Genomic DNA, 12191 nt, shown 5'->3' with positions numbered 1-12191 from the left:
AATCATGGGAGACTTTAATCTTCCTGATGTAAACTGGGAGGTGTCTGTTGCTAGTTCCACTAGAAGTAGGAACATTTTAAATTCCCTTCAGGGAGCATCCCTCCACCAATTGGTGAGGGAGCCCACTCGGAAAGACGCAATATTAGACTTAATACTTACAAATGGAGACAGATTATCAGACGTAAAAGTGGGTGAAAACCTCGGATCCAGTGATCATCAAGCAGTATGGTTCAGCATTAAGACAGAGACTGACTCGTCCCATACAAAAACAAAGGTGTTGGATTTTAGGAAGGCTGATTTTGTAGGGATGGGAAAATGTGTAAGCGATTCTTTGGCAGAGTGGAGGAACTTGGAAACAGTGCAGGAGAGGTGGAAAACATTCAAATGTGCAATATTGAAGGCAACAGACCTTTGTATCAAAACTGTTAGGAAAAACACAAGGAAAAGGAAGCCAGTGTGGTTTGCAAAAGAAGTAGCAAATATTGTGAGAGCAAAAAAGATGGCTTTTAGGAAATATAAGCAGACACAAAATAATGAAGACAAAAAGATATATCTTGTTAGACAGAAGGAGACAAAGAAGGTAATCAGATGTGCAAAGGCACAAGCTGAGGAGAAAATGGCCCAGTCAGTGGGTAAAGGAGGCAAAACTTTTTTTAGGTATATAAGCGAAAAAAGAAAAACAAAAGGCGGAATTATAAAACTAAAGACGGACACTGGGAATCTTGTTGAGGGAGACAATTTAATAGCAGATCATCTTAATGATTATTTTTGCTCAGTATTTACTACTGAAAGAGAGGGGAAGGGGCCACAGTTAAGTTGCAGGGATATTCAGGAAAATGAAACAAGTACATTTACAGAGGAGAAGGTCCTAACAGAACTCTCAAAGCTGAAAGTGGACAAATCTATGGGGCCAGATGGGATACATCCAAGGATACTAAAAGAACTTAAAGAGGTGCTGGTAGCACCATTGACAGAATTATTCAACCAGTCATTAGCTACAGGAGAAATTCCAGGGGACTGGAAAAGAGCAAACGTAGTCCCACTGCACAAAAGTGGAAGCAAGGAAGAGGCAAACAACTACAGACCAGTGAGTCTTACATCAGTAGTAGGGAAATTGATGGAAACACTCTTAAAAGAAAGAGTTGTAGATCATCTCAAATCCGGCAATTTACTGGATCCCAAACAGCATGGATTCACTGGGGGAAGATCATGTCAAACAAATCTTATTGACTTTTTTGATTGTGTGACTAAAGTGATGGATAAAGGTGGAGCCATGGATATAGCTTATCTTGACTTTAGTAAGGCTTTTGACACAGTTCCACATCGCAGACTGCTAAATAAACTTGAAAGTTTGGGATTGGATATTAGGATTATTGAATGGATAAGATCTTGGTTGAAGGATAGAAAACAGAGAGTTGTGGTAAATGGAGTGCATTCACAGGAGGGAAATGTTACCAGTGGAGTACCCCAGGGATCTGTACTTGGACCAGTGCTTTTCAATATCTTTATTGGTGACATTGCAAATGGGATTAAAGGGAAAGTATGCCTTTTTGCAGATGACACAAAGGTATGCAACAGGGTAGACACACCAGGTGGGGTAAAACAAATGATTGAGGATCTAGGTAGACTAGAGGAATGGTCAAGAGTCTGGCAATTACAGTTTAATGCCAAAAAATGCAAAATCATGCACTTGGGTCTCAAAAATCCTAAAGCTAAATACAGTATTAATGGCACTATACTGGAAACTACTGAGGAGGAAAGGGATCTAGGAGTCACTATTTCAGATGACTTAAAGGCAGGTAAGCAATGTAACAAGGCAATGAGGAAGGCTAGTCAGATGCTTGGCTGCATTGGGAGAGGAATCAGCAGCAGAAAGAAAGAAGTAATAATGCCACTGTATAGGTCATTGGTACGGCCTCATCTAGAATACTGTATTCAGTTCTGGAGGCCATATCTTCAAAAGGATATTAATACATTAGAAACTGTACAAAGGAGGGCAACTAAAATGGTGCATGGCCTACATCACAAAACATACCCAGAAAGACTAAGAAATCTCAATATGTATAGTTTGGAGCAGAGAAGAGAAAGGGGCGACATGATAGAAACTTTCAAATATATGAAGGGTTTTAACAAAGTCCAGGAGGGAAACATTCTCCAAATGAAGAGAAGCAATAGGACACGAGGACATGCACTGAGACTGGAGGGGGGGAGGTTCAGGGGAAATTTGCGGAAAAATTATTTCACAGAAAGGGTAGTGGACAAGTGGAATAGCCTCCCATCAGAGGTGGTAGAGGCTAAGACAGTAGAGCAATTTAAACATGCATGGGATAGACATAAGGATATCCTTACAAAAAAATAAGGATCAAATAAGGTTAGTGATAAAAAAAAATAATATATAAAAAAAAAAAAGGGGCAGACTAGATGGGCCAAGTGGTTCTTATCTGCCGACAAATTCTATGTTTCTATGTTTCTATGTAAAGAGATCTGAATTATATGAGAGCCGACCAGGGGAAACACAAATTATGCAGTCAAGTTTCCCACATTTGGGGAAATCGCAGGGGCAGCACACCCAGAGTGCAATGGGTGAGCCTTGCCCTGGGAGAAGCACCTACATGATCATAGTATCTCACCTGGCAGGTAAGTAGGAGTTGGGCTAGAGCTGGGGAGGGTCGCTGCTCGGGCACCCCCCTGTCAAGTGAAGGAGATCCAACTGAGGCAACACAAGGGAACTCTCGAAAGAAGAACAAGGCTAGAGGAAGATCTGAGACAAAGAAATCTGACTTTTACCAGAGCTGACCAGAGGAAAGCACAAACACAGTCCCCCACTACCACAAATAATGCAGTTGAGTTTCCCACATTTGGGGAAATCACAGGGGTCAGCATACCCAGAATGCAATGAATGAACCTAACCCTGGGAGAACAATCTTCATGACCATGGTATCTCCTATGCAAAATAAGTATGATTTGGGATAGGGCTGGGGAGGGCCGCTGCTCAGGCACATCTCTGTCAAGTAAAGGAGATTCAACTGAGGCAGCACAAGGGAACTCTCATCTGGGGACAACAACTGCAGGGAGAACACATATTTTCAGATGAACATGGGAGGGCAGAAGGCTGCCTAATACTGAAGCACCCCCAAACAACAAACCAAATGCAACAACTAGTAAAAGCATTCCTGGGAGAAGGTCTGCAGAAGACGGATTTGCATACGGTGATGTCATCCAAGCAGTGGGCCAAAGTTGGCTGGAACCCTCATCTGCATATGCAAAGAAAAAAGGGTTATGCAGGGCATGGCGGCCTTTTGCGGTGCTTGGATGACCCCTAGTTCGCATTAAACACCTCCATTCTCCTTCGGTGTGGGGCTCATGTTGGCTATGCCCCAGCCCCTGAAGTATTCAAGCTGATTTCTTGCAGCAGCTTGGCACTGTAACAGCTCCAGAGCTGCTCTGTAAGGCAAGTAAAAGGGTGTGGGCCCTGCAGCACTACCTGTAGTTTGCATTGTGCATTGGAAGGCACTTAAGAAAAGAGAAGTGGAAACAGACAGCAAACTAGGCTGGAGAGAGACCTGAGACAAAGAGATCTGAATTATACGAGAGCCGACCAGGGGAAACACAAATTATGCAGTCAAGTTTCCCACATTTGGGGAAATCGCAGGAGCAGCACACCCAGAGTGCAATGGGTGAGCCTTGCCCTGGGAGAAGCACCTACGTGATCATAGTATCTCACCTGGCAGGTAAGTAGGAGTTGGGCTAGAGCTGGGGAGGGTCGCTGCTCGGGTACCCCCCCTGTCAAGTGAAGGAGATCCAACTGAGGCAGCACAAGGGAATTCTCGAAAGAAGAACAAGGCTAGAGGAAGATCTGAGACAAAGAAATCTGACTTTTACCAGAGCTGACCAGAGGAAAACACAAACACAGTCCCCCACTACCACAAATAATGCTGTCGAGTTTCCCACATTTGGGGAAATCACAGGGGTCAGCATACCCAGAATGCAATGAATGAACCTCATACTGGGAGAATAATCTTCATGACCATGGTCTCTCCTATGCAAAATAAGTATGATTTGGGATAGGGCTGGGGAGGGCCGCTGCTCAGGCACATCTCTGTCAAGTAAAGGAGATTCAACTGAGGCAGCAAAAAGGAACTCTCATCTGGGGACAACAACTGCAGGGAGAACACATATTTTCAGATGAACATGGGAGGGCAGAAGGCTGCCTAATACTGAAGCACCCCCAAACAACAAACCAAATGCAACAACTAGTGCAAGCATTCCTGGGGGAAGGCCTGCAGCAGATGGATTTGCATATGGTGATGTCATCCAAAGCAGTGGGTCAAAGTTGGCTTCAACCCTCGTCTTTATATGAAAAGAGAAAAGGGGCGTGCAGGGCATGGCGGCCTTTTGCGGCGCTTGGATGACCCCTAGTTCGCATTAAACACCTCCACCCTCCTTCGGTGTGGGGCTCATGTTGGCTATGCCCCAGCCCCTGAAGCATTCAAGCTGATTTCTTGCATTAGCTGGGCACTGTAACTGCTCCAGAGCTGCTCTGTACGGCAAGTAAAAGGGTGTGGGCCCTGCAGCACTACCTGTAGTTTGCATTGTGCATTGGAAGGCACAAAGTAAGCAGACGGGAGAAGTAAGGATAGTGCGCAAGGCCATAGAATGGAGCGGCTTAAGAAAAGAGAAGTGGAAACAGACAGCAAACTAGGCTGGAGAGAGACCTGAGACAAAGAGATCTGAATTATACCAGAGCCGACCAGGGGAAACACAAATTATGCAGTCAAGTTTCCCACATTTGGGGAAATCGCAGGGGCAGCACATCCAGAGTGCAATGGGTGAGCCTTGCCCTGGGAGAAGCACCTTCATGATTATAGCATCTCACCTGGCAGGTAAGTAGAAGTTGGGCTAGAGCTGGGGAGAGTCGCTGCACGGGCACCCCCCTGTCAAGTGAAGGAGATCCAACTGAGGCAGCACAAGGGAACTCTCGAAAGAAGAACAAGGCTAGAGGAAGATCTGAAACAAAGAAATCTGACTTTTACCAGAGCTGACCAGAGGAAAGCACAAACACAGTCCCCCACTACCACAAATAATGCAGTTGAGTTTCCCACATTTGGGGAAATCACAGGGGTCAGCATACCCAGAATGCAATGAATGAACCTCACCCTGGGAGAACAATCTTCAAGACCATGGTCTCTCCTATGCAAAATAAGTATGATTTGGGATAGGGCTGGGGAGGGCCGCTGCTCAGGCACATCTCTGTCAAGTAAAGGAGATTCAACTGAGGCAGCACAAGGGAACTCTCATCTGGGGACAACAACTGCAGGGAGAACACATATTTTCAGATGAACATGGGAGGGCAGAAGGCTGCCTAATACTGAAGCACCCCCAAACAACAAACCAAATGCAACAACTAGTGCAAGCATTCCTGGGGGAAGGCCTGCAGCAGATGGATTTGCATATGGTGATGCCATCCAAGCAGTGGGTCAAAGTTGGCTTCAACCCTCGTCTGCATATGAAAAGAGAAAAGGGGCGTGCAGGGCATGGCGGCCTTTTGCGGCGCTTGGATGACCCCTAGTTCGCATTACACACCTCCACCCTCCTTCGGTGTGGGGCTCATGTTGGCTATGCCCCAGCCCCTGAAGCATTCAAGCTGATTTCTTGCAGCAGCTGGGCACTGTAACTGCTCCAGAGCTGCTCTGTAAGGCAAGTAAAAGGGTGTGGGCCCTGCAGCACTACCTGTAGTTTGCATTGTGCGTTGGAAGGCACGAAGTAAGCAGACGGGAGAAGTCAGGATAGTGCGCAAGGGCATAGAAGGGAGCGGCTCAAGAAAAGAGAAGTGGAAACAGACAGCAAACTAGGCTGGAGAGAGACCTGAGACAAAGAGATCTGAATTATACGAGAGATGACCAAGGGAAACACAAATTATGCAGTCAAGTTTCCCACATTTGGGGAAATCGCAGGGGCAGCACAACCAGAGTGCAATGGGTGAGCCTTGCCCTGGGAGAAGCACCTTCATGATCATAGTATCTCACCTGGCAGGTAAGTAGGAGTTGGGCTAGAGCTGGGGAGGGTCACTGCTCGGGCACCCCCCTCTCAAGTGAAAGAGATCCAACTGAGGCAGCACAAGGGAACTCTCGAAAGAAGAACAAGGCTAGAGGAAGATCTGATATAAAGAAATCTGATTTTTACCAGAGCTGACCAGAGGAAAGCACAAACACAGTCCCCCACTACCACAAATAATGCAGTCGAGTTTCCCACATTTGGGGAAATCACAGGGGTCAGCATACCCAAAATGCAATGAATGAACCTCACCCTCGGAGAACAATCTTCATGAAAATGGTATCTCCTATGCAAAATAAGTATGATTTGGGATAGGGCTGGGGAGGGCCGCTGCTCAGGCACATCTCTGTCAAGTAAAGGAGATTCAACTGAGGCAGCACAAGGGAACTCCCATCTGGGGACAACAACTGCAGGGAGAACACATATTTTCAGATGAACATGGGAGGGCAGAAGGCTGCCTAATACTGAAGCACCCCCAAACAACAAACCAAATGCAACAACTAGTACAAGCATTCCTGGGGGAAGTTCTGCAGAAGACGGATTTGCATACGGTGATGTCATCTAAGCAGTGGGCCAAAGTTGGCTGGAACCCTCATCTGCATATGAAAAGAGAAAAGGGGTATGCAGGGCATGGCGGCCTTTTGCGGCGCTTGGATGACCCTTAGTTCACATTAAACACCCCCACCCTCCTTCGGTGTGGGGCTCATGTTTGCTATGCCCCAGCCCCTGAAGCATTCAAGCTGATTTCTTGCAGCAGCTGGGCACTGTAACAGCTCCAGAGCTGCTCTGTACGGCAAGTAAAAGGGTGTGGGCCCTGCAGCACTACCTGTAGTTTGCATTGTGCATTGGAAGGCACTTAAGAAAAGAGAAGTGGAAACAGACAGCAAACTAGGCTGGAGAGAGACCTGAGACAAAGAGATCTGAATTATACGAGAGCCGACCAGGGGAAACACAAATTATGCAGTCAAGTTTCCCACATTTGGGGAAATCGCAGGAGCAGCACACCCAGAGTGCAATGGGTGAGCCTTGCCCTGGGAGAAGCACCTACGTGATCATAGTATCTCACCTGGCAGGTAAGTAGGAGTTGGGCTAGAGCTGGGGAGGGTCGCTGCTCGGGTACCCCCCTGTCAAGTGAAGGAGATCCAACTGAGGCAGCACAAGGGAATTCTCGAAAGAAGAACAAGGCTAGAGGAAGATCTGAGACAAAGAAATCTGACTTTTACCAGAGCTGACCAGAGGAAAGCACAAACACAGTCCCCCACTACCACAAATAATGCTGTCGAGTTTCCCACATTTGGGGAAATCACAGGGGTCAGCATACCCAGAATGCAATGAATGAACCTCACCCTGGGAGAATAATCTTCATGACCATGGTCTCTCCTATGCAAAATAAGTATGATTTGGGATAGGGCTGGGGAGGGCCGCTGCTCAGGCACATCTCTGTCAAGTAAAGGAGATTCAACTGAGGCAGCACAAGGGAACTCTCATCTGGGGACAACAACTGCAGGGAGAACACATATTTTCAGATGAACATGGGAGGGCAGAAGGCTGCCTAATACTGAAGCACCCCCAAACAACAAACCAAATGCAACAACTAGTGCAAGCATTCCTGGGGGAAGGCCTGCAGCAGATGGATTTGCATATGGTGATGTCATCCAAACAGTGGGTCAAAGTTGGCTTCAACCCTCGTCTGCATATGAAAAGAGACAAGGGGCGTGCAGGGCATGGCGGCCTTTTGCGGCGCTTGGATGACCCCTAGTTCGCATTACACACCTCCACCCTCCTTCGGTGTGGGGCTCATGTTGGCTATGCCCCAGCCCCTGCTTCAGGGGCTGGGGCATAGCCAACATGAGCCCCACACCAAAGGAGGGTGGGGGTGTTTAATGCAAACTAGGGGTCATCCAAGCACTGCAAAAGGCCGCCATGCCCTGCATGCCCCTTTTCTCTTTTTATATGCAGATGAGGGTTCCAGCCAACTTTGGCCCACTGCTTGGATGACATCACCGTATGCAAATCCGTCTGCTGCAGACCTTCCCCCAGGAATGCTTGTACTAGTTGTTGGATATGGTTTGATATTTGATGGTGCTTCAGTATTAGGCAGCCTTCCGCCCTCCCATGTTCATCTGAAAAGATGTGGTCTCCCTGCAGTTGTTGTCCCCAGACGAGAGTTCCCTTGTGCTTCCTCAGTTGAATCTCCTTAACTTGACGGGGGAGGGGCTGCCCGAGCTGCCACCCTCCCCAGCCCTATCCCAACTCATACTTATTTTACATATTAGATCTCTTGATCATGAAGATTGTTCTCACAGGGTGAGGTTCATCCATTATATTTTAAAATAGGAAGGTACAAATTACATATTTGAATTGCATCTATGTGCTGGATTCAAATGCCCCCCCCCCCCTTCCTTTCTCAATTGTGCCCGTCAGCAGCTATTCTAAGGTTGCTGCCAATGGGTGTGACACATTAATTTCTTCTGTGGGGTACACTGGACTCCACAAGGATTCACATTGGGGTGTAGAGTAGGATCTTGATCTGAGGCACCAACCGGCTCAAAGCTTTTGACTGTTCCCAAGATGCTCAGCGCATCCTCCTCTATAACCCCGCTTCCATGAACAGGGAGCTCAGTTTGTAGTTGGTGCCTTCAGTAGCAGGCCACTTAACAGGGGCCTGCCTCAGGCAGCCTATTCTTAGCTATTAATTTTGACAAGAAAAGAAGAACTTGTTTTATGAGAATCTACAAGGGCTGCAGCAGGCTAGGTCTAATAGACATCTTTACTGCAGCTTCATCACTCCCAGCGGCGCTGTATACTCCCGTGCCCTGGTTGCTGGGTCACTGCAGCGGAGGCTCCGGTTTCTTCCTAAGGTCAGTCACACACACACACCGCCCTTCCGGATCACGAGGCCGCTGATTAAGGGGAGCGTGGCCGTAGGGGGTGGGCCGTGTGCGCACTGGGGTGGACACTGATTACTGGGCAGCGCTCCACTAGCCACCAGGTACAGTTAAGGAGCACAGGTCTGGGGGTTTTTCTCCTATATTAACCCAATTTTGTACTGCCCGCAGCGCATTGTGATAGGTAATAGGGCCTGATTCAGGTTGGATTGCAATCACAATAAGCGATCCAACTGCAAAAATTGCTAAGAGCATACGCATGTGCCTGCATGCGATCGCCTCTGCCTGTCAATCGGGGCAGGGGGGGAGAGTGGGGTCAGCAACACTCCATTTCCAAGTCAGGGATGGAGCAGTGCGGGGGCAAGGCTTCAAAATGGGGTCTGCAATGGAGGAGACACAGGGGGCGTGGTCACAGCGGCTGTATGACATCACATTCAGCCGCTGTGATCACAAAAATGGTGGCGACTTCCTGCGCGCACATACAGTCTGCACCAGCAGGAGGCTACACCATTGTTTATGATCACGCTGAACTGCAGTGCGACTGCAATTACAGCATGGTCAAGAAGGGAGGTGTCATACTGGGTGGCCATGCCCTGTCACTGTGCAGGAGCCAGCACCGCTTACACACTAGTCCCCGGGTGCAGCACCCAACCCCCGGGACACCCGGAGCAACAAAATGTAGATTCAGGCCACCAGGCCACGCCCCTACCTATGAAATCATGCCTCCTTTTTACCATTGCGCTGCTTATTTGCACGCACTGCATTACAATCTCCCTCGACACCTCTCTGGGTGTCACCAGTGATAGTGACACCTCTGCCATGCTTGTAGCAGCTAGTCCAAAGATCTATGCCTCAAGCCCTGAGTGTTTGCCCTTGTGACTTGTTGATCATCATAGCGAAGCAGATGCTTACAGAAAACTGCAGGGGCTTAGATTGAAAATAAAAAAAATTGATGGGTATAAGGTAGAGAGGAGCGGGTTCGGTTCTCCGAGAACCGAATTCCCCACGAACTCCACGTGGTTTACACTGGTCTGAGGCAGGCTCGGTTGTTCCCGCCTGACTCGGAAAACCTGAACAAGGGAAAATGTCATCATCCCGCTGTCGGATTCTCGCGAGATTCGGATATTATATATAGAGCTGCGCGTTGCCGCCATTTTTACTCGTGCATTGAAGAGAGAGCGGAGAGGACGTGGCTATGTTCTCTCAGTGGAAATCTCAATATCAGTGCTCAGTATCAGTGGTTACTTATTGCTGCTCAGTAATACTAGTAGTGTGTCACTCCTGCTCAGTGTCAGTTCTCAGTAGTATCCTCATCAGTGCTCAGTATCACTGCTCATTGTCTTGTGCTGCATTGTGGTGCTCAGCATACTACAGTACATTACTAATAGTCCAGTGCTGCATCTTGCTGCTCAGTGTCAGTTCTAGTATCCTCATCAGTGCTCACTATCACTGCTCATTGCATTGTGGTGTTCTGTATACTACAGTAATATAGTAACATATAGTAACATAGTTTTTGAGGTTGAATAGAGGCAAATTGCCCATCGTGTTCAACCTGTTTTAAGTTGTGATGATTCTACATACTTGCTGAATAATGTTTTATGACTAGTTAGCTACTATAACTCATGTTACCCCCGGATTAACCATGTTGATATTTTAAGTATTATAACCTTGGATAGCTTTTTCATTCAGAAATGTAGCCATTCCTTTTTTAAATCCAATTACAGAGTCCGCCATTACCACCTTCCCTGGCAGGGAATTCCACATCCTGATTGCCCTAACAGTGAAGAAACCTTTCCTCCATTGCGTTCTGAACTTTCCTCCAGTCGCAGCGAGTGACCACGTGTTCTTTTAATAAATAATTCCTCTGATAACTCTTTGTTATGTATCTTTACATATTTGAAGATATTAATAATATCTCCTCTTAGGCACCTCTTTTCTAGTGTATACATATTCAGCCTAGTAAGTCTTTCCTTATAGTCCAGTACTTTTAGGCCTTTAATCAATTTAGTCTTCAGGATCTCTCGGACTTCCATGAGCAGCAGAGTAGTGCAATGGAAGGATGCTGGGCGCATAACCCAGAGGTCGATTAATCGAAACTATCCTCTGCTATGTGCATTTTTTTTTATAATTAAAGTAATCAAAAACTGGGATTGATATTTTGGCTCTTTTATTTTTACTTAAAGTACAATAACTTTTATCATTTTAATTTGTTTTAATAGTATATTGACAGCATTGTTTTCTTTAAAAAATCCACTTAATTTTCTTTACCCTATTACTGAAATGGTAATTGACAAAAACAAACTACATTGTCACCAGAAGAGCAATGCAAAATGTACAAGTGATATATTAAAATCATCTTCCATCTTGAATTTCAATGATGCATTGGGACAACAATTTTGTGAGAAACATCTTCACCCATAAAGAAAGATTTTCTTAATTCCTTATCTGTGTGCTGATTAGATATTACCTTGTTTTCACATTAAACAGACTTCCACATGAGAAAGCAGCAAGGATGCAGTAACGTTTATGTTTCCTGGTGTCAACCTGTATTATTTCAGTAGACATTGAAATGAGGATGCATCTTGCTGCCTTTCCAATGTAGCAAGTTTAATTCAGTAATAGGTGAAAAAACATTCCTACAAAGGTGTTAATCAGAGACTTGGCTTTGTGGACACTTTTCAGAGAGCAAATTTGTTAGCATAAAAATAAAGTCAGAAAATGAAGAGCTGTTTAATCACTCAATTGGACTTTTCTGCCAGCATAATTTTTTTTTCTCTGCAACCCACTGCTAAATTGTGCTTCCTAGCTGTTTTTTATAAAATCACTTAATCAAATCTAACTCTGATTACATCAGAGAAGGCCAGGTACCCTACACCATAAGAGGGGGTTTGAAATTTTGACTTGTCTACTTAAAGATCACCAAAATCTGATCACAAGGTCAATTACATCCCTGGGTGGGATTGAACCACCAACCTTTTGGTTAATAGCCAAACATGCTAACCGATTGCACCACAGAGACACCTCGTAAAAGTCCATTCTGACAAAGGCTAATAAGCATTCATCTAGAACGTTTCCTAGAAAAACTTTAAAAAGTCAATAATCTGGAGAGTTTTTGTAAGAAACACATTGCTACTTTCCCATGATGAGTGAGTGCTTCAGGATCTCTTGCACTTACATGAGCAGCAGAGTACTGCAACGGAAGCATGCTGGGCCCATAACCCAGATGTAGGCAGATTGAAACTATCTTCT

At 46.1% G+C, this 12191-nt stretch overlaps 9 non-coding genes and 2 pseudogenes across 9 annotated transcripts; all 11 read right to left on the bottom strand.

Annotated features, from left to right (window-relative positions):
* Positions 1-2503: 2503 nt before the first annotated feature.
* Positions 2504-2645, bottom strand: LOC134997361 (U1 spliceosomal RNA; annotated as a pseudogene).
* A 152-nt stretch (positions 2646-2797) lies between these two features.
* On the bottom strand, positions 2798-2961 carry LOC134997381 (U1 spliceosomal RNA). The gene has a single exon (XR_010199905.1). It is a non-coding gene; the product is annotated as a U1 spliceosomal RNA (small nuclear RNA).
* A 615-nt stretch (positions 2962-3576) lies between these two features.
* LOC134997325 (U1 spliceosomal RNA) lies at positions 3577-3739 on the bottom strand. Its single transcript, XR_010199858.1, has one exon. It is a non-coding gene; the product is annotated as a U1 spliceosomal RNA (small nuclear RNA).
* A 153-nt stretch (positions 3740-3892) lies between these two features.
* LOC134997205 (U1 spliceosomal RNA) lies at positions 3893-4056 on the bottom strand. The gene has a single exon (XR_010199751.1). It is a non-coding gene; the product is annotated as a U1 spliceosomal RNA (small nuclear RNA).
* A 683-nt stretch (positions 4057-4739) lies between these two features.
* On the bottom strand, positions 4740-4891 carry LOC134997413 (U1 spliceosomal RNA; annotated as a pseudogene).
* Positions 4892-5043: 152 nt separating this feature from the next.
* LOC134996980 (U1 spliceosomal RNA) lies at positions 5044-5207 on the bottom strand. Its single transcript, XR_010199537.1, has one exon. It is a non-coding gene; the product is annotated as a U1 spliceosomal RNA (small nuclear RNA).
* Positions 5208-5878: 671 nt separating this feature from the next.
* Positions 5879-6041, bottom strand: LOC134997357 (U1 spliceosomal RNA). The gene has a single exon (XR_010199887.1). It is a non-coding gene; the product is annotated as a U1 spliceosomal RNA (small nuclear RNA).
* Positions 6042-6193: 152 nt separating this feature from the next.
* Positions 6194-6357, bottom strand: LOC134997068 (U1 spliceosomal RNA). Its single transcript, XR_010199622.1, has one exon. It is a non-coding gene; the product is annotated as a U1 spliceosomal RNA (small nuclear RNA).
* Positions 6358-6972: 615 nt separating this feature from the next.
* Positions 6973-7135, bottom strand: LOC134997324 (U1 spliceosomal RNA). Its single transcript, XR_010199857.1, has one exon. It is a non-coding gene; the product is annotated as a U1 spliceosomal RNA (small nuclear RNA).
* Positions 7136-7287: 152 nt separating this feature from the next.
* LOC134997094 (U1 spliceosomal RNA) lies at positions 7288-7451 on the bottom strand. Its single transcript, XR_010199648.1, has one exon. It is a non-coding gene; the product is annotated as a U1 spliceosomal RNA (small nuclear RNA).
* A 4436-nt stretch (positions 7452-11887) lies between these two features.
* Positions 11888-11961, bottom strand: TRNAN-AUU (transfer RNA asparagine (anticodon AUU)). Its single transcript has one exon. It is a non-coding gene; the product is annotated as a tRNA-Asn (tRNA).
* Positions 11962-12191: the final 230 nt, after the last annotated feature.

The sequence above is a fragment of the Pseudophryne corroboree genome, unplaced genomic scaffold (assembly GCF_028390025.1).
Source record: "Pseudophryne corroboree isolate aPseCor3 unplaced genomic scaffold, aPseCor3.hap2 scaffold_144, whole genome shotgun sequence".
Classification (NCBI taxonomy): Eukaryota; Metazoa; Chordata; class Amphibia; order Anura; family Myobatrachidae; genus Pseudophryne; species Pseudophryne corroboree.
The sequence above is the reverse complement of the archived record's forward strand: the minus strand, read 5'-3'. Positions and strand labels throughout refer to the sequence as shown.